Source organism: Ranitomeya imitator, chromosome 4 (genome assembly GCF_032444005.1).
Source record: "Ranitomeya imitator isolate aRanImi1 chromosome 4, aRanImi1.pri, whole genome shotgun sequence".
Taxonomy (NCBI): domain Eukaryota; kingdom Metazoa; phylum Chordata; class Amphibia; order Anura; family Dendrobatidae; genus Ranitomeya; species Ranitomeya imitator.
The window spans coordinates 396,345,554-396,366,976 of NC_091285.1; the positions used below are offsets into that span (position 1 = coordinate 396,345,554).

At 42.0% G+C, this 21,423-nt stretch overlaps 1 long non-coding RNA gene across 1 annotated transcript in view; it reads left to right on the top strand.

The window, feature by feature from the left end:
* Nucleotides 1–19,082, top strand: part of LOC138674140 (uncharacterized) — a 73,233-nt gene extending 54,151 nt beyond the window's left edge. Inside the window, exon 3 of the long non-coding RNA XR_011320505.1 lies at nt 18,809–19,082. This is a non-coding gene — a long non-coding RNA (uncharacterized lncRNA). The remainder of the gene's footprint in view (nt 1–18,808) is intronic.
* The last annotated feature ends 2,341 nt before the right edge of the window (nt 19,083–21,423 follow it).

The window sequence follows — 21,423 nt, forward strand, 5'->3', positions numbered from 1 at the left end:
AGAGCTGCGGTTTTTAGTGCAGAAAAAACAGCAGGGAAATCAGGAACGTGTGAACATGGCCTAATTCTCAACAATACTGTTGTTCCTGTATAATCTGCTGTCTGATCAGCAACAGCTCTCAGCGACTTCTTACCATTTGTAAGGACATAGTGCAAGTTGTAGGTTCATGCCATACAAATGTATGTATATATGGATCTGACCTGACATTACAATTGATGTACCATGTACTGCTGGTGGTTCTGATGCCGAAGTCATGTACTGATGGTGGTACTAGTGATGTATTCTTGTGATGCATTCCTGTACTGATGAAGGTTTGGTGCTGCATTTCTGTACTAATGGGGTTATATGGATTAATTTCTGCACTGCTGTTGGTTCTGATGATGAATTTCTGTACTGCTGGTGATTCTGAAGATCAATTTCTGTACTGCTGCTGGTTCCAGTGATGTATTTCTGTACTGATGAGTTTTTGTATGCTGTGCTTCTGTACTGATGGGGGTTATAGTGCTACATTTCTGTACTGCTGGTGGTTCTGGTGATAGATTCATATGCTATTGGTTCTGATCTTGTAACAATCCATATATTAAAAGATTACGTGATTCATGGCTAGGTTGATAAAGTGCTATGCTGTCTGAAAAGTTAAGGATTACTATGTTTTTATATATGTTAGGAGCATTAAAGGGGTTGTCCAAGTTTGTGGTGAGTCTGCAGTCATTCTATGTGACAGCAGACTTCTGAATTCTCACAGCATGCATGATTCTCTGGTGCCAGGAGTGAGAGTGTGAGGTAATGAAACCTCAAGTATTTAGACTGCATACATGCGGTCATGTACTGACTAGACATGCTTTGAAAATTATTTGATAGAGGCTGGACACATCTAGTTGGAATGTGGCCAGAAGTACACAAATTGCATACTTGTACTCACATGACAGTCCACCCTTGCCACCAGCAATGGAGAATCCTAAAAGTGTGCAGTGCACACAGTGTTAGAATTCACAAGTCTTCAGTCACATAGAGTGACTGCAGACTTTCATCTCAAACCTGGACAAGTCCCTTAATTCTAAAATGAAGCACTGTAGCATGTCAATTCTAACAGATTGTAATATACTGTCAGGATTCAGCTCTGGTTGCTGGTTCCAGCAGTAATCAACTGGCCTCTTCACTCATGCATTTTTCACACTTATAGTAAGTGATCATTACATTGTAACATTGAACATTGTGCTCTGTGTTGAATACATGAACTCAAACATTTCCTTTAATACTATGAAAAGAATATTTAATTGAATTAGCGAAGAAAGTTTTTTTCAGTAATTGCGAATTTATTTGTTCCAATCCTCTAACTGCATTGGAACCTTTTTTTGGACTTGCATTTTCACTTCTCCTTTTTGTTGTTTTTTTCTATCAGTTAAACTATTTCATGTGTGATAAACAAGCATTTTTGGAAACATTGTTCAGTTACTCAACCCATTTACATTACACAGTTATCGTGAATGATGGGTAGTCACCATTAGAATCTGATGGATTACCCGTCAGTACAAAAGGGCCTTACATTTACACTGTCTGACAATAATACAGAATTAGAAACTTTATCTTATAACTAGCTGAAGAGCCCGGCGTTGCCTGGGCATAGTAAATATCTGTGGTTAGTTATAGCACCTCACTTCTCTTATTTTCCCATCACGCCTCTCATTTTCCCAATCACATCTTTCATTTTCCCCCTCACATCTCTCATTTTCTCCCTCACATCTCTCATTTTCTCCCTCACTCCTCTCATTCCCCCCTAACACTTGTCATTTCAACCTCACATCTGTCATTTTCTGATCACTCCACTATTTTTCCTCACTCCTCTCATTTTGCATTCACACCTTTTCATTTTCACCTCACACCTCTCATTTTCACCTCATCACCTCAGTATATACATGTTTGTCATCTCCCTTATATATAGTATACATCTGTATGTCATCTCCTGTATATAGTATATACCTGTATGTCATCTCCCCTGTATATAGTATATACCTGCTGTGTGTCATCTCCCCTGTATATAGTATATACCTGTATGTCATCTCCTCCTATATATAGTATATAACTGTATGTCATCTCCTCCTATATATAGTATATACGTGTATGTCATCTCCTCCTATATATAGTATATACGTGTATGTCATCTCCTTCTATATATAGTTTATACCTGTATGTCATCTCCTCCTGTATATAGTATATACCTGTGTGTCATCTCCCCTGTATATAGTATATATCTGTGTGTCATCTCCTCCTGTATATAGTATATACCTGTATGTCATCTTCTATATATAGCATATACCTGTATGTCATCTCCTCCTGTATATAGTATATACCTGTAGGTAATCTGCTCCTGTATATAGTATATACGTGTCTCATCTCCTCCTGTATATAGTATATACCTGTATGTCATCTCCTCCTGTATATAGTATGTACCTGTATGTCATCTCCTCTATATAGTATATACCTGTGTGTCATCTCTCCTGTATATAGTATATATCTGTGTGTCATCTCCCCTGTATATAGTATATACCTGTGTGATCTCCTGTATTAGACCTCGTTAACACGTTATTTGCTCAGTATTTTTACCTCAGTATTTGTAAGATAAATTGGCAGCCTGATAAATCCCTAGCCAACAGGAAGCCCTCCCCCTGGCAGTATGTATTAGCTCACACATACACATAATAGACAGGTCATGTGACTGACAGCTGCTGTATTTCCTATATGGTGCATTTGTTGCTCTTGTAGTTTCTCTGCTTATTAATCAGATTTTTATTTTTGAAGGCTAATACCAGACTTGTGTGTGTTTTAGGGCGAGTTTCGTTTGTCAAGTTGTGTGTGTTGAGTTGTGTGTGGCGACATGCATGTAGCGACTTTTGTGAGATGAGTTTTGTGTGGCAACATGCGTGTAGCAACTTTTTGTGTGTCGAGTTGCATGTGACAGGTTAGTGTAGCAAGTTGTGTGCAGCAAGTTTTGCGCATGGCGAGTTTTGCGCGTGGTGAGTTTTATGTCTGGTGCCTTTTGAGTATGTGCAAGTTTTGTGTGAGGCAACTTTTGCATGTGTTGCAAATTTTGTGCATGTGACAATTTTTCCGCGTGTGCAAGTTTTGCGTGTGGTGAGTTTTCCATGAGGTGAGTTTTGCACTTGTGGCGAGTTTTGCGTGAGCCTAGTTTTTGCATGTGGCGAGTTTTGCGCGTGGCAAGTTTTGAGCGGCGACTTTTGTGTTTTGACTTTTATGTGGCGAGGTTGGTGTATGTGTGGTGAAATGTGTGCTGAGGGTGGTATATGTGTTCAAGCACGTAATAGTGTGTGGCGCATTTTGTGTGTGTGTTCATATCCCCGTGTGTGGTGAGTATCCCATGTCGGGGCCCCACCTTAGCAACTGATCGGTATATACTCTTTTGCGCCATCGCTCTCATTCTTTAAGTCCCCCTTGTTCACATCTGGCAGCTGTCAATTTGCCTCCAACACTTTTCCTTTCACTTTTCCCCATTATGTAGATAGGGGAAAAATAGTTTGGTGAATTGGAAAGCGCGGAGTTAAAATTTCACCTCACAACATAGCCTATGACGCTCTCAGGGTCCAGACGTGTGACTGTGCAAAATTTTGTGGCTGTAGCTGCGACGCCTCCAATACTTTTCCTTTCACTTTTTTCCCCATTATGTAGATAGGGGCAAAATTGTTTGGTGAATTGGAAAGCACGGGGTTAAAATTTCACCTCACAACGTAGGCTATGACGCTCTCAGGGTCCCGACGTGTGACTGTGCAAAATTTTGTTTCTGTAGCTGCGACGCCTCCAACACTTTTCCTTTCACTTTTTTCCCCATTATGTAGATAGGGGCAAAATTGTTTGGTGAATTGGAAAGCGCGGGGTTAATATTTCACCTCACAACATAGCCTATGACGCTCTCGGGGTCCAGACGTGTGACTGTGCAAAATTTTGTGGCTGTAGCTGCGACGGTGCAGATGCCAATCCCGGACATACACACACACATACACACACACACACACACACACACACTCATTCAGCTTAACCCCTTTACCCCCAAGGGTGGTTTGCACGTTAATGACCAGGCCAATTTTTACAATTCTGACCACTGTCCCTTTATGAGGTTATAACTCCGAAACGCTTCAACGGATCCTGGTGATTCTGACATTGTTTTCTCGTGACATATTGTACTTCATGATAGTGGTAAAATTTCTTTGATAGTACCTGCGTTTATTTGTGAAAAAAACGGAAATTTGGCGAAAATTTTGAAAATTTCGCAATTTTCAAACTTTGAATTTTTATGCAATTAAATCACAGAGATATGTCACACAAAATACTTAATAAGTAACATTTCCCACATGTCTCCTTTACATCAGCATAATTTTGGAACCAATTTTTTTTTTTGTTAGGGAGTTATAAGGGTTAAAAGTTGACCAGCAATTTCTCATTTTTACAACACCATTTTTTTTTAGGGACCACGTCTCATTTGAAGTCATTTTGAGGGGTCTATATGATAGAAAATGCCCAAGTGTGACACCATTCTAAAAACTGCACCCCTCAAGGTGCTCAAAACCACATTCAAGAAGTTTATTAACCCTTCAGGTGTTTAATAGGAATTTTTGGAATGTTTAAATAAAAATGAACATTTAACTTTTTTACACAAAAAATTTACTTCAGCTCCAATTTGTTTTATTTTACCAAGGGTAACAGGAGAAATTGGACCCAAAAAGTTGTTGTCCAATTTGTCCTGAGTACGCTGATACCCCATATGTGGCAGTAAACCACTGTTTGGGCGCATGGGAGAGCTCGGAAGGGAAGGAGCGCTATTTGACTTTTCAATGCAAAATTGACAGGAATTGAGATGGGACGCCATGTTGCGTTTGGAGAGCCACTGATGTGCCTAAACATTGAAACCCCCCACAAGTGACACCATTTTGGAAAGTAGACCCCCTAAGGAACTTATCTGGATGTGTGGTGAGCACTTTGACCCACCAAGTGCTTCACAGAAGTTTATAATGCAGAACCGTAAAAATAAAAAATCATATTTTTTCACAAAAATTATATTTTTGCCCCCAATTTTTTATTTTTCCAAGGGTAAGAGAAGAAATTGGACCTCAAAAGTTGTTGTCCAATTTGTCCTGAGTACGCTGATACCCCATATGTGGCAGTAAACCACTGTTTGGGCGCATGGGAGAGCTCGGAAGGGAAGGAGCGCAGTTTGACTTTTCAATGCAAAATTGACAGGAATTGAGATGGGACGCCATGTTGCGTTTGGAGAGCCACTGATGTGCCTAAACATTGAAACCCCCCACAAGTGACACCATTTTGGAAAGTAGACCCCCTAAGGAACTTTTCTGGATGTGTGGTGAGCACTTTGACCCACCAAGTGCTTCACAGAAGTTTATAATGCAGAACCGTAAAAATAAAAAATCATATTTTTTCACAAAAATTATATTTTTGTCCCCAATTTTTTATTTTTCCAAGGGTAAGAGAAGAAATTGGACCTCAAAAGTTGTTGTCCAATTTGTCCTGAGTACGCTGATACCCCATATGTGGCAGTAAACCACTGTTTGGGCGCATGGGAGAGCTCGGAAGGGAAGGAGCGCAGTTTGACTTTTCAATGCAAAATTGACAGGAATTGAGATGGGACGCCATGTTGCGTTTGGAGAGCCACTGATGTGCCTAAACATTGAAACCCCCCACAAGTGACACCATTTTGGAAAGTAGACCCCCTAAGGAACTTATCTGGATGTGTGGTGAGCACTTTGACCCACCAAGGGCTTCACAGAAGTTTATAATGCAGAGCCATAAAAATAAAACAAATTTTTTTTCCCACAAAAATTATTTTTTAGCCCCCAGTTTTGTATTTTCCCTAGGGTAACAGGAGAAATTGGACCCCAAAAGTTGTTGTCCAATTTGTCCTGAGTACGCTGATACCCCATATGTGGGGGGGAACCACCGTTTGGGCGCATGGGAGGGTTCGGAAGGGAAGGAGCGCCATTTGGAATGCAGACTTAGATGGAATGGTCTGCAGGCGTCACATTGCGTTTGCAGAGCCCCTAATGTACCTAAACAGTAGAAACCCCCCACAAGTGACACCATTTTGGAAAGTAGACCCCCTAAGGAACTCATCTTGATGTGTTGTGAGAGCTTTGAACCCCCAAGTATTTCACTACAGTTTATAACGCAGAGCCATGCAAATAAAAAATATTTTTTTTCCACAAAAATTATATTTTAGCCCCCAGTTTTGTATTTTTCCAAGGTTAGCAGGAGAAATTGGACCCTAAATGTTGTTGTCCAATTTGTCCTGAGTACGCTGATACCCGATATGTGGGGGGGAACCACCGTTTGGGCGCATGGGAGGGCTCGGAAGGGAAGGAGCATCATTTGGAATGCAGACTTAGATGGATTGGTCTGCAGGCGTCACATTGCGTTTGCAGAGCCCCTAATGTACCTAAACAGTAGAAACCCCCCACAAGTGACCCCATATTGGAAACTAGACCCCTCAATGAACTTATCTAGATGTGTTGTGAGAACTTTGAACCCCCAAGTGTTTCACTACAGTTTATAACGCAGAGCCGTGAAAATAAAAAATCTTTTTGTTTTCCCACAAAAATTATTTTTTAGCCCCCAGTTTTGTATTTTCCCAAAGGTAACAGGAGAAATTGGTCCACAAAAGTTGTTGTCCAATTTGTCCTGAGTACGCTGATACCCCATATGTTGGGGTAAACCCCTGTTTGGGCACACAGGAGAGCTCGGAAGGGAAGGAGCACTGTTTTACTTTTTCAACGCAGAATTGGCTGGAATTGAGATCGGACGCCATGTCGTGTTTGGAGAGCCCCTGATGTGCCGAAACAGTGGAAACCCCCCAATTATAACTGAAACCCTAATCTAAACACACCCCTAACCCTAATTCCAACGGTAACCCTAACCACACCTCTAACCCTGACACACCCCTAACCCTAATCCCAACCCTATTCCCAACTGTAAATGTAATCTAAACCCTAACCCTAACTTTAGCCCCAACCCTAACTGTAGCCCCAACCCTAACCCTAACCCTAGCCCTAACCCTAGCCCTAACCCTAGCCCTAACCCTAACCCTAGCCCTAACCCTAGCCCTAACCCTAGCCCTAACCCTAACCCTAGCCCTAACCCTAGCCCTAACCCTAGCCCTAACCCTAACCCTAGCCCTAGCCCTAACCCTAGCCCTAACCCTAGCCCTAACCCTAGCCCTAACCCTAGCCCTAACCCTAGCCCTAACCCTAGCCCTAATGGGAAAATGGAAATAAATACATTTTTTTTTATTTTTCCCTAACTAAGGGGGTGATGAAGGGGGGTTTGATTTACTTTTATAGCGAGTTTTTTAGCGGATTTTTATGATTGGCAGCCGTCACACACTGAAAGACCCTTTTTATTGCAAAAAATATTTTTTGCAATACCACATTTTGAGAGCTATAATTTTTCCATATTTTGGTCCACAGAGTCATGTGAGGTCTTGTTTTTTGCGGGACGAGTTGACGTTTTTATTGAAAACATTTTTGGGCACGTGACATTTTTTTATCGCTTTTTATTCCGATTTTTGTGAGGAAGAATGACCAAAAGCCAGCTATTCATGAATTTCTATTGGGGGAGGCGTTTATACCGTTCCGCGTTTGGTAAAATTGATAAATCAGTTTTATTCTTCGGGTCAGTACGATTACAGCGATACCTCATTTATATCATTTTTTTATGGTTTGGTGCTTTTATACGATAAAAACTATTTTACAGAAAAAATAATTATTTTTGCATCGCTTTATTCTCAGGACTATAACTTTTTTATTTTTTTGCTGATGATGCTGTATGGCGGCTCTTTTTTTGCGGGACAATATGACGCTTTCAGCGGTACCATGGTTATTTATATCTGTCCTTTTGATCACGTGTTATTCCACTTTTTGTTCGGCGGTATGATAATAAAGCGTTGTTTTTTGCCTCATTTTTTTTTTTTTTTTCTTACGGTGTTTACTGAAGGGGTTAACTAGTGGGACAGTTTTATAGGTCGGGTCGTTACGGACGCGGCGATACTAAATATGTGTACTTTTATTGTTTTTTTTTTTTATTTAGATGAAGAAATGTATTTATGGGAATAATATTTTTTTTTTTTTTTTCATTATTTTGGAATATTTTTTTTACACATTTGGAAAATTTTTTATTTACTTTTTTACTTTGTCCCAGGGGGGGACATCACAGATCAGTGATCTGACAGTTTGCACAGCACTCTGTCAGATCACTGATCTGACATGCAGCGCTGCAGCCTTCACAGTGCCTGCTCTAAGCAGGCTCTGTGAAGCCACCTCCCTCCCTGCAGGACCCGGATCCGCGGCCATCTTGGATCCGGGGCTCGAGCAGGGAGGGAGGTGAGGAGACCCTCGCAGCAACGCGATCACATCGCGTTGCTGCGGGGGGCTCAGGGAAGCCCGCAGGGAGCCCCCTCCCTGCGCGGTGCTTCCCTGCACCGCCGGCACATCGCGATCATCTTTGATCGTGGTGTGCCAGGGGTTAATGTGCCGGGGGCGGTCCGTGACCGCTCCTGGCACATAGTGCCGGATGTCAGCTGCGATAAGCAGCTGACACCCGGCCGCGATCGGCCGCGCTCCCCCCGTGAGCGCGGCCGATCGGCTATGACGTACTATCCCGTCCAGGGTCAGATAAGCCCAGGGCACCTCGACGGGATAGTACGTCTAAGGTCACAGAGGGGTTAATATAGTAGATATTGCCCCAAAAGCCTAATTTCTTTATTTCCACAAACAAGGTATCTTGCTCCTCTGTTGTTTATATGCTAATGGTTAGAGATGAACAATCACTTTTTTTCACACAGGGCCCTGTAGGTTTGGATTTTTTTCCCTTAATAACAAAGACCTTCAGTTAAAAACTACATTTTTTATTTACTTGTGTTATCTTTGTCTAATATTTAAATTTGTTTGTTGATCTGAAACATTTAAATGTGACAAACATGAAAATGAATAGGGAATCAAGAAGGAGGAAAGCACTTTTTCACACAACTGTATGTACTGTATATATATGACATGATGGACCAGATAGTTTATCTGCTGATGCAAAAACTGAGAAAATGGAGGGGACACCAAACACCATAGGGTCTTATCTGAGGGATGAAAAAGTCAAAATAGGCCTAATTTTTATGACAATTAATTAAAATCTATCAATTAAAATAAAGTATATACAAAGGGTGTAAACCATTTTGTCCCTAATCTGTCTCAAAACAGCATATAGAAAAAAACAGCAGCCAACAGCACTTCAGTATAGGGATGCACGTTCCAACTCCAATAAACCTAATTGGAGATACAGCAATCAAAAGGCAAAAAGGAGCAGCATCTAGTCCAGGTGAAAAGGAGAAAAAATCTTTATTCCACCATGATACAACGTTTCGACCAGTGTTGGTCTTTATCAAGTCTTTTTCACCTGGATGCTGCTCCTTTTTGCCCTTTAATCTGTCTCAGAAGTCTGCAGTTATTTTATGCAGTATTCCTGCTAATTTATATTTAGAAAGTGCCTAGCAATCGGTATGCTAATACATATTGGCAGAATAGAACAACAAATTTTAGCACCAGCGTCCCTCCTAAATGTTTCACAATGCTAGCGGCATCATCAGGGGATAGAACGTAGGCTTAAACGCCAGTGATGGTGCGGTGAAACATGTTGGGGGGACGCCGGTGCTAAAATGTTGTTGTCCTATTCTGCCGATATGTATTAGCATTAGTGTTGAGCGATACCGTCCGATACTTGAAAGTATCGGTATCGGATAGTATCGGCCGATACCCGAAAAATATCGGATATCGCCGATACCGATATCCGATACCAATACAAGTCAATGGGACATCAAGTATCGGAATGTATCCTCATGGATCCCAGGGTCTGAAGGAGAGGAAACTCTCCTTCAGGCCCTGGGATCCATATTAAAGTGTAAAATAAAGAATTAAAATAAAAAATATTGTTATATTCACCTCTCCGGCGGCCCCTGGACATCAGCGGGAGGATCCGGCGTCCGGCACGGCTTCTTTCTTCAAAATGCGCGCCTTTAGGACCTGTGGAATGACGTCCCGGCTTCTGATTGGTCGCGTGCCGCCCATGTGACCGCCACGCGACCAATCAGAAGCCGCGACGTCATTCCTCAGGTCCTAGAAGGCGCTCATTCTAGGACTTTAGCTGAGGAATGACGTCGCGGCTTCTGATTGGTCGCGTGGCGGTCACATGGGCGGCACGCGACCAATCAGAAGCCGGGACGTCATACCACAGGTCCTAAAGGCGCGCATTTTGAAGAAAGAAGCCGTGCCGGACGCCGGATCCTCCCGCTGATGTCCAGGGGCCGCCGGAGAGGTGAATATAACAATATTTTTTATTTTAATTCTTTATTTTACACTTCCGATACCGATACCCGATATCACAAAAATATCGGATCTCGGTATCGGAATTCCGATACCGCAAGTATCGGCCGATACCCGATACTTGCGGTATCGGAATGCTCAACACTAATTAGCATACAAGGTGTTATACACTTTCTAAATATAAATTTGCAGGAATACTGCACAAAATAACTAAATCATATAGAGAAAAAATGCACATACGAGAACAAGAAATCACTAAAATGTAACACTTTATTAAGAAAATTGTATTAAAAGATATGCAACAATAATAGTACTGGAAGGGTGATCAGACAATGAGAACTACCAATCAAGGTGGCACCGCAGGTAAGAGGTAAAGAAATAAGTACAAGATACCCACTAGAATAAAATGTAAATACCATATATACTCGAGTATAAGCCGAGATTTTCAGCCCACTTTTTTGGGCTGAAAGTCCCCCTCTCGGCTTATACTCGAGTCATATACCGAGAGGTCGGCAGGGGAAGGGGAGTGGGGGCTGTGTAATTATACTTACCTGCTCCTGGCGCGGTCCCTGCAGTCCCTGGCTTCCCCGGCGCTGCAGATTCTTCCTGTACTGAGTGGTCACATGGCACCGCTCATTACAGAATTGAATAGGCGGCTCCACCTCCCATAGGGGAGGAGCCGCATATTCATTGCTGTAAATGATCGGTAACTGTGACAGCTCAATTACAGGAAGAAGCTGCAGCGCCGGGGAAGCCAGGGACTGCAGGGACCGCGCCAGGAGCAGGTAAGTATACGGGGAGCGTAGCGCTGCGCGATATTTACCTGCTCCTCGCTCCGGTACGGCTCCATCTCCAGCGTCCTCTAGCAGTGACGCTCAGGTCAGAGGGCGCGGTGACATAGTCAGTGCGCGCCCTCTGCTGAGCGTCAGTGCTGGAGACGGAGCCGCACGAGGAGCAGGTAAATATTGAAAGCGCCAACACCCTGAGTAAGAGAGGTGAGTATGCGATTTTTTTTTTTATTGCAGCACCAGCAGCATTCTATATGGCACAGCTTTATAAGGAGCATCTATGGGGCCATAATCAACGGTGCAGAGCAATATATATGGGGGACAGCTTTATAAGGAGCATCTATGGGGCCATAATCAACGGTGCAGAGCAATATATATGGGGGACAGCTTTATAAGGAGCATCTATGGGGCCATAATCAACGGTGCAGAGCAATATATATGGGGCACAGCTTTATAAGGAGCATCTATGGGGCCATAATCAACGGTGCAGAGCAATATATATGGGGCACAGCTTTATAAGGAGCATCTATGGGGCCATAATCAACGGTGCAGAGCAATATATATGGGGCACAGCTTTATATGGAGCATCTATGGGGCCATAATCAACGGTGCAGAGCAGTATATATATGGCTATATGGCACAGCTTTATAAGGAGCATCTATGGGGCCATAATCAATGGTGCAGAGCAATATATATGGGGCACAGCTTTATAAGGAGCATCTATGGGGCCATAATCAACGGTGCAGAGCAATATATATGGGGCACAGCTTTATATGGAGCATCTATGGGGCCATAATCAACGGTGCAGAGCAATATATATGGGGCACAGCTTTATAAGGAGCATCTATGGGGCCATAATCAACGGTGCAGAGCAATATATATGGGGCACAGCTTTATATGGAGCATCTATGGGGCCATAATCAACAGTACAGAGCATTATATATATGGCACAGCTTTCTATGGAGCATCAATGGGGCCATAATGAACAGTATAGAGCATTCCATATGGCACAGCTTTATGTGGAGCATCTTTGGGGCCATAATGAATGGTGCAGAGCATTCTATATAGCACAGTTGTATATGGAGCATCTATGGGGCAATAATGAACGGTATGGAGCATCTATTTTTATTTTTTAAATTTACCAGTAGCTGCTGCATTTCCTACCCTAGGCTTATACTCGAGTCAATAAGTTTTCCCAGTTTTTTGTGGCAAAATTAGGGGGGTCGGCTTATACTCGGGTTGGCTTATACTCGAGTATATACGGTAAATATATCCCAGGTAAGTACTATATCACTGAAAAAAAGGAATTAATGCCACCGGTGACAATCACCAATAGGTGGTAAAGAGATAAAGGGGCAAAAAGAGCATGATGGTTAACAGTTACCTCAGACATGCGGTGCAACGACCCCTACACGCGTTTCAGCTCAGCTTGTGTACCTTCTACAGGGGGAGACTGCTTCCACTAGCAGAAATGCAAAATAATTACCCAAAGTGGGGGACTTTTTCTCTGCTCCTGCTGTCTTGCCTGCCTAACTGCATATAAGCATAACAGAGAAACAAAATTTCAGATTGGGGCAGGCAAGACATTGAACAATGTATGTCTGGGAAGTGGAGGAAAGAAATTTACTGCAACTATAGATACAGTAATGTAGAGTAACCCACTTAAAATAAAAACAGTTAATGGACGTATTAGGTATGTTGTTAGATGTTACAGATTTTCCATCCATCATAATCTTGGGACTGAAAATTAGCAAGGGAATACAGGATCAGAAAAGTAGATGAGATTTTTACAATCACTACTCTCCACTGCAGAGGTGTAGCAAATGATTCAGCATACGGAGGAAGTGAACTAAGTCTGAGTAAACCTCTAGCTAGGTAACCCAAGGCCCATTAAAGGGCCGATATTGACTTTTAGGATTGCTACTTCCAATAGGTGGCACTAGAGTTCCAGTACTTTTCTTCTCTGAAAAGACAATTTCTCACCCAGCCAAGCTCTCACACTTTGCACTGATGAGGGGCAGCACCTTGAAACACAGTGTCTGCAAATTGAGATTTTGGTTTGGCTTTTATCCTAAGCCATGGGACAAGGCTTGTTAAAGGGTTGATATCAACTTTTAGGATTGCCTCCTCCAATAGGTGGCACTTGAGTTCTAGTCCTCTTCCTCTCTTAAGAGGCAATTTGCATATTTAATTTCCCAGATGAGCATTGAAAGGCTTAAAAGTCTCCTCACATTGGCATGCCAGGTTTGGCATGTTACTCTCCACAAGGAAAAACATTGCTCCTTACAACTACAATGACGTACCCTAATGCTGAGCAAGCTGTCAGTCAGTTTTGAGCCATGGTTAAAGCTGCGCTCACTATGTATTGATTGGTGGCTGAAACTGCACTGACCACACCCCTATTATTGAAAACCCATGGGCGCCTGGAAGAATAAAGTTCATATCCTCCACTGCTGGTGAGTTGCCCGCCAGGGCCGTGGGGTACCTGGTACCGAGTCTGGTGTTCACAGGGGGATGCCACTGTGGCGACCTTGTCCGAGGCCCAGGGTACCCCTGTAAAAGGGAAATTAATTAAAGTTTATGTTCGTGAATCGTGATGCCACCTGTGGTATTCGATCAGTGGGGACTGACGCTGCTTTAAGGGGTCCTCTGGGGTGATGTTATGGCAGCTAGATAGTATAACTTCCCACAGGTGAAGTATATCCCCAGGGCTCCCGGTGTGTAGATGGAAGATGGTGAATGGCGCAGTAAAGAACGAGGACACAGCTTTGCAGTCTCTTTACCTGGTTTACTGAAGACTTCAGGCAGCCACAGTCCAGGGTACCAGATCACAGGATAGGCAGTATCCGGCCGGCTTGGAGGCAAGTTGGGAGTCTCCTTTTCCTGGTGGACTTAAAAGCCTTCCTCTAGCACGGTGGTGTTGTAGTCCCTTACTGCCTATGGCTTCTGATAAGGTCCTCACAGTTCTTCTCTGTCCCCCATATAGGATAGGACACAAACCCATATGACAGGTGACTCAAGCCTTTTTACAGGATCTCTATCATGACCCGGGCTCTATGCGTCACTGTGCCTCCTGGGTATTGAGGCGGACAGGTAACTTGAAGTTCAGCTGTCCTGCCGGTCTCTGCTGTAAGTCTTAGAGTCCATTACAACCTCGGTGTTCTGGCTACCAGTGATCTGCGCCTCAGAGGGAGGCAGCCCATTCACAGCTGGTCTCCCCTGATATCACTCTCCTGTACTTCGCTCTCCTACATGCTCGCTGCAATCTGTTCTGCTTTCGGTATTATCTCTGTCCAGAACACATGGCTGCACGGCTCCTCATACGTTCTTCCTGCCTCAGACTGCTCCAGTCTGCTCTCTGGCACTATCTGACTCACGTTCCCTCCAAATCACAATATATATAGGGGAGTCACCTAGGAATAGGATCAAAAGCTCCCCCTTGTGGCCTGGAGTGTGAACATGTTGCATGTTTGTGTTTACCTGGTGAGAGTAAGTCTTCCTTGCCTCCAAGCATAACATCTCTCTCGCCGTGTGGAAAACAATGTCACTGTGATGACCAGGACCCTGGTGTCATATTCCCAGATTCAATCTCTTGAGCTTGTGTTCTGTGGTCAGCTTCTCTTTCTGCTGAGCCACAGGAGACACACCTTTTCTCTGGGTGTTTGTTTTCTGCTATTCTGGCTGCAGTCTGTCTAGCAGACAATTGTTCTTATTTGTCCACCTATCTCCTTTTGGGTGAAGCTTTATATTCTGTCCCCCTGCTGGTGTTTCCTCCTGGTGATAGATTCATAGGGATGCTCTGACATTATTTTGATGTTTGGAGCCAGTCTGTGAATTTCCATCTAAGCTTTGCTGTTTCTTTGCTATACTTTGAAATTCTCTTCTGTTTATCATTTGGAACTAGGCAGTATATTTGGTAGCAGTACTTGCTCTATTATTTGTTTGGTATTACGTTATTCACTTTACTCACTCTGGATCTTTCCTTTGTTCAGCACACTTTTCCTCTTGTCGGTAATTCACACTCTGCTCTGTCCTCCTGTTCTTTAGGAGGAACATGAAGCAACTCAACAACTTTTTAGGCAATTAGATCGAGCTGCCTTCTAGAGTCTGTGGTTAGGACTGTCTCTGTACCCACAGGCACCACTAGGCGCTGTGGAGTCAGGATATCTAATCTGAACAGGAACTGGCAGGGTCAGTTGCAGTTTTTAGTGCATAACCTATTTTACCGAGTGAGTTGCTACACAGGCACAACATCAGGCAGCTTCAGAACGTTATTAACCCCAGAGTAACCCCATATCTGCAGGTTAAGAGCGGTTTTTAATATCACAGGTTCTCTTTAAAGAAAGGATGTGAGCAGTCAAAGGAAATTTGCAGCAAAATCAATACTACTTTGTACAGATCTGACACTGAGGACTTTCCGGTAGATACTTGCAGGTTTGCTGTAGAAAGTGTCCACAAAAATCTGCAATATATATACATATGCATACACTAATATGTGCACAAAGCAGTTTTATCTTGTTGGGGATGAGGGCAGCAAGACCATGATTTCATATAGGTTTTGTTAACGATAGGTATGCTTAACAGGAAGAGTGTCTACTGTATTCATTCTTTGGACCTTGGAATCTGTAGACAAGGATAGGTTGAATTAGGCACATTGGAAGTATTATAAGATTGAAAGCAGTTCTGGGCATTTCCTTAATTCCTTTCTTTTCTGGTTGATATCATATAACAATAAAGTGCTCTAGGTAATGCTATATAAAGACAGAGATTTTCTTAATGCTTAAACTGTTAACCATGAAGTTTTCTTCCTAACGCTCCTTTGAGTAAGTTCCATTCAACAAAGCAAATCAAATCAAATCTATCTTTCATATACAAGGAATCCCTTGTGTTTTCATCAACACATTAATGGCACACTATTGCACTTTGCTAAACATTTTCCTCCTATCTCAGCAGGGCAAGTTTTGAAGATTTAGATATTTTATTGGAATCTATTGAAAATCCTGAGTGTGGGCTGGATGCTGTTCATTTAAATCACTGCAGGATACTCAATTTTGGATTTAAATGCACTCTTCTTTCCAGAGCCAGTAGGGGACTTTTTAGAAAATGTATTTTCCATTATTCTCATACAAGAATAGCAGTTATCATGCAAATGTCTAATCCACTCTGGGCAGTCATAAAGCTTAAAGCTGTCCTATTTGTCATACAAAACAAAGGCTCTCTTGAATTATGAAATCTACAAGTGTGTTATTAATCATTATGCATTAGTCATTGTTATTTTCAATAGCAGCACTTTATAAGGGTTGTTGTATCTATTTGCTGAAATGAATGCCTACAGACTTTCAGTGGCAACATTTTCAATTATATTCGTGTGTCATGTAAATGTTGGTAGATAACAGGCTTTGACAGTACTAGAGAAGACCAATAAATACTAGCTCGCCCAGCTTTGTGTGAATATGCAGGACGCCTTTTTATCTACAGTACATACTTCTGACTGTTTCGTATAAAATCCCTTTCCTAAAAATTGAACCTTTCCATTTACTGCAAACTATCACCCAGCTGAGTTCCATAAGTATTCATGAAATAGAAAGTCTAAAGTGATTTGGTCTGCGTAAAAAATGTACAGTTTGGAGAGATCAGCTGCACCAACTATTTCATGTCCATTAAGGTCATGTATTCTCAAGATTTACAGTGGTTCTACCATTCCAGTGATTGTATGGAATATGTCAATTTAGCCCATAAAGGTGTGATTAGAGGACCTGAGCCAGGACTAGTCTGAGGAAAGAGAGGCAAGGGAAGAAAAGAATAAAATTACATTTACAAAAATAGCAAAACTAGCATTGAACATGAAATAGCATTTCAGAATAAAAGAATGATGATTAGTGTTGAGCATTCCGATACCGCAAGTATCGGGTATCGGCCGATACTTGCGGTATCGCAATTCCGATACCGAGATCCGATACTTTTGTGGTATCGGGTATCGGTATCGGAACCATAGTGAGGTGTAAAATAAAGAATTAAAATAAAAAATATTGATATATTCACCTCTCCGGCGGCCCCTGGACATCACCGCGGGTAACCGGCAGGCTTCTTTGTTTAAAATGAGCGCGTTTAGGACCTGAGGAATGACGTCGCGGCTTCTGATTGGTCGCGTGCCGCCCATGTGACCGCGACGCGACCAATCAGAAGCCGCGACGTCATTCCTCAGGTCCTAAATTCCTAGAATGAGCGCGTTTAGGACCTGAGGAATGACGTCGCGGCTTCTGATTGGTCGCGTGCCGCCCATGTGACCGCGATGCGACCAATCAGAAGCCGCGACGTCATTCTCAGGCACTAAACTCCTCATTCTAGGAATTTAGGAACTGAGGAATGACGTCGCGGCTTCTGATTGGTCGCGTCGTGGTCACATGGGCGGCACGCGACCAATCAGAAGCCGCAACGTCATTCCTCAGGTCCTAAACGCGCTCATTTTAAACAAAGAAGCCTGCCGGTTACCCGCGGTGATGTCCAGGGTCCACCGGAGAGGTGAATATATCAATATTTTTTATTTTAATTCTTTATTTTACACATTAATATGGATCCCAGGGCCTGAAGGAGAGTTTCCTCTCCTTCAGACCCTGGGAACCATCCGAATACCTTCCGATACTTGGTGTCCCATTGACTTGTATTGGTATCGGATATCGGTATCGGCGATATCCGATACTTTTCGGGTATCGGCCGATACTATCCAATACCGATACTTTCAAGTATCGTACGGTATCGCTCAACACTAATGATGATACGTTCATCTATATTTGTAGTTAGGCAGCGTAGTAGTAGTATAATAGTAGTTATAGGGGTACTCCCATCTCCAAGATCCTATCCCAATATGTAGTAGGTGTAAATCATAATATTAGCAAATACCTCCAATTGGAAATGCACATCCTGCACACGAGGAAAGAGACGTAGCAAATCAGAAAACCTATGCTACATTTCTAATTGGAGGTATTTGCTAATATTATGATTTACACCTACTACATATTGGGATAGGATCTTGGAGATGGGAATACCCCATTAAGGAGAGTTAGGGAACCAAACAAATTGCCCATTTCTATGTCAGTTTGCATATTTTGAACATGTTCATGACATGAGTTGTAGATATTTTCTTGTATTTATACTATTTTTTTGATCAGCGGAACAATTATTATAACGCGCTGTCAACATATTTAGACACTGCGTTTTAGTAAATGGGTGGCAATTACACCTAACCTTAGATTATAAATTGGCCATTCAACTATTATAATTATGGGTATCAGTTATGTTAATTTTTATATTTATCTACATTCTTACTGCTTATTTGTTCAGATGTATTACAACTATGTTTGCTGTATGTCTGACCATTTTTTGAAAAATACAAAACAAAAAAAAAGTTATATTATCTGTCTAGAAAAAAACGCTTTCTACACTCATGATAGAGTGTATATAACCAACACCATTAGTGTCCATTACATCTCACCATTAGAGGCTTGCCAAACTGAGCTGGACTGACCGACCTTATAATGTGTATTTGTGTATTGTATTGTGTTTTACATTCATTTGGCTTATATTAAGGAGATAACAGATAACGCGTTGGTGATTTACTCTCCTCTCCCTTTTCAGAACACACGCATGCTTAGTCATATTGAGCATATATGTGTACGGCAAGTCAAGAAGAATAGCTGTGGGCTGAACAAGCGTATATCCAAGAGCTGCATGTGTAACACCACCTTATAAAATGACTTTGATAACACACTGTGACATTTCTCTTTAATTCCTTCTGGAAATGCATAATTGAAAGCTTGCGTTTTGTCTAATGAAAATTAGATTAGTCTTTATTTCCTCTATAATTATAACATTATGGATGTCTTTAAATTATTTTATTTCAAATGAGTTTGCCAGGTTAAAATAAAATATTCTGCTTTATTTTCACAAACAGTGCAACTCTTGTCCTTGAACTCCGTCTGGTATTGCTGAACATCCCCATTCACGTGAACGCCATACACATTCCATGCAAGAGTGGCATTTCTAGAAAAAAGAAGCCGACACTGGCTAATTCCTTTCAGTGTTTAATCATTTATATTCTGATGGCATACTGTCATTTACAATATAAGATGCTTAAAAGGTTATTCCCACAATCGCAATATTTTTCACAAAGCAAAGTAAATATATAGTTATTTTTAATATACTGACTAAGCCCATCATAACACTTCTTTCTTGTACCTCGTGTGTGATTTTTTTTATCTCTATCTATCCTTCTGGACTTCCATCTTCTGTTAGCACAATGAATGGTCCATTTCTTATCTGCTAAAACTGCATTTGTCAGCAGCACCCGCTTGTTTTCCATGCTGCAGACCCCTTCCGCTATATCGTATGCTCCTGAATAACCTCAATCTGAGTTATCATTAAGCTCATTATTATTATTTATTATAATAGCGCCATTTATTCCATGGCACTTTACATGTGAGGAGGGGTATGCATAATAAAAACAAGTACAATAATCTTGAACAATACAAGTCACAACTAGTACAGGAGGAGAGAGGACCCTGCCAGCGAGGGCTCACAATCTTTAGGTGTAGAATTCACCTTATACTCCTGTGCAGTCTCTGCTGACCAATTTTATCTTCGGCCAACTACATCAGTATAGCTGCTTGCAGTGCCGGACTTGGACTAAAATTCAGCCCTGGCCTTTGAAGTTACACAGGCCCACTTGTCACATGGTGACTGTATAATATCTTTGTACACTTGTAGGCAGGGCCGGTTTTAGGCAAAGTGGGGCCCTAGGCAAAGTTTAAAATAGGGCCCAAATGATAACATATTGCACATCACACTAAAGCATTTCGCTTATATTTACATGCGCTGAGTTCAGGCCGCTAAATGAGTTTGATCGACAATATTGAAGTTGTTCAACGCTTGTTTCCCGGCCTCTTTCCACCAGCTGAGGAATAATGATGGGACAGAACAATCACTAATAGATCACTAACCGATCACCATACCATATCATGTTATCAGCAGCACATCTACAGTTTACACCGGCGATGTGCTGCTGAGAACAAGGATTTTTGTTCCAGCAAAAACAACCTGAATATGCAGCATTTTACTTGTTTAGTAAAATACACCCCATAGTCCTCCATATATTATAATGTGCACCACAGTCCTCCATATAGTATAATACACTCCCTATAGTCCTCCATATATTAAAATACACTGCTCAGTCCTCCACATAGCATAATACACTCCTCATAGTGCTCCATATAGTATAATGCACTGCCATAGTCATCATAATAATAATCTTTATTTTTATATAGCACTAACATATTCCACAGCGCTTTACAGTTTGCACACATTATCATCACTATCCCTATTGGGGCTCACAATCTAAATTCCCTATGTCTTTGGAATGTGGGAGGAAACCGGAAACCCAGAGGAAACCCACGCAAACAGAGAGAGAACATGCAAACTCTTTGCAGATGTTGTCCTTGGTGGGAATTGAACCCAGGACTCCAGCGCTGCAAGGCTGCTGTGCTAACCATTGCGCCACCATGCTGCCCTGTACAATTCACTTCCCATAGTATAATGCACCCCATAGTTCTTGATATAGTATAACGTATTTCCCATAATCCTCAATACAGTATAATGCAGCCCACATATAGTATAATGCAGCCACCTCATAGAATATAATGCAGCCCCCTCATAGTTTAATGCACCCCCCTCATAGAGTATGATGCAATCACCCCTCAAAGAATATAAATATAATATAGCCCCCATAGAATATAGCGTAGCCCCGAATAGAATAGAATACAGCCCACCTCCCCACAGAATATAATGCAGCCCCATCAAAGAGTATGATGCAATCATCCCTCATAAAATCTAATACAGCCCCCTTAGAATATATTACAGCCCACCTCCCCATAATATATAATGTAGCCCCCATAGAATAAAATGCAGCCCCCTATAGTATATAACACAGCCTCCCCCATAGAATATAATATACCCCCATAGTATATAACACAGCCTCCCCCATAGAATATAAAATACCCCCACAATAGTATGTAACACAGCCACATAGTGTATAACACGGCCTCCCCCATAGAATATAATATACCCCCATAGTATATAGCAAAGCCCGCATAGTATATAGCACAGCCCGCAAAGTATATAGCACTACCCGCATACGTATATATCACAACCCACATAGTATATAGGACAACCCGCAAAGTATATAGCACAACCCGCAT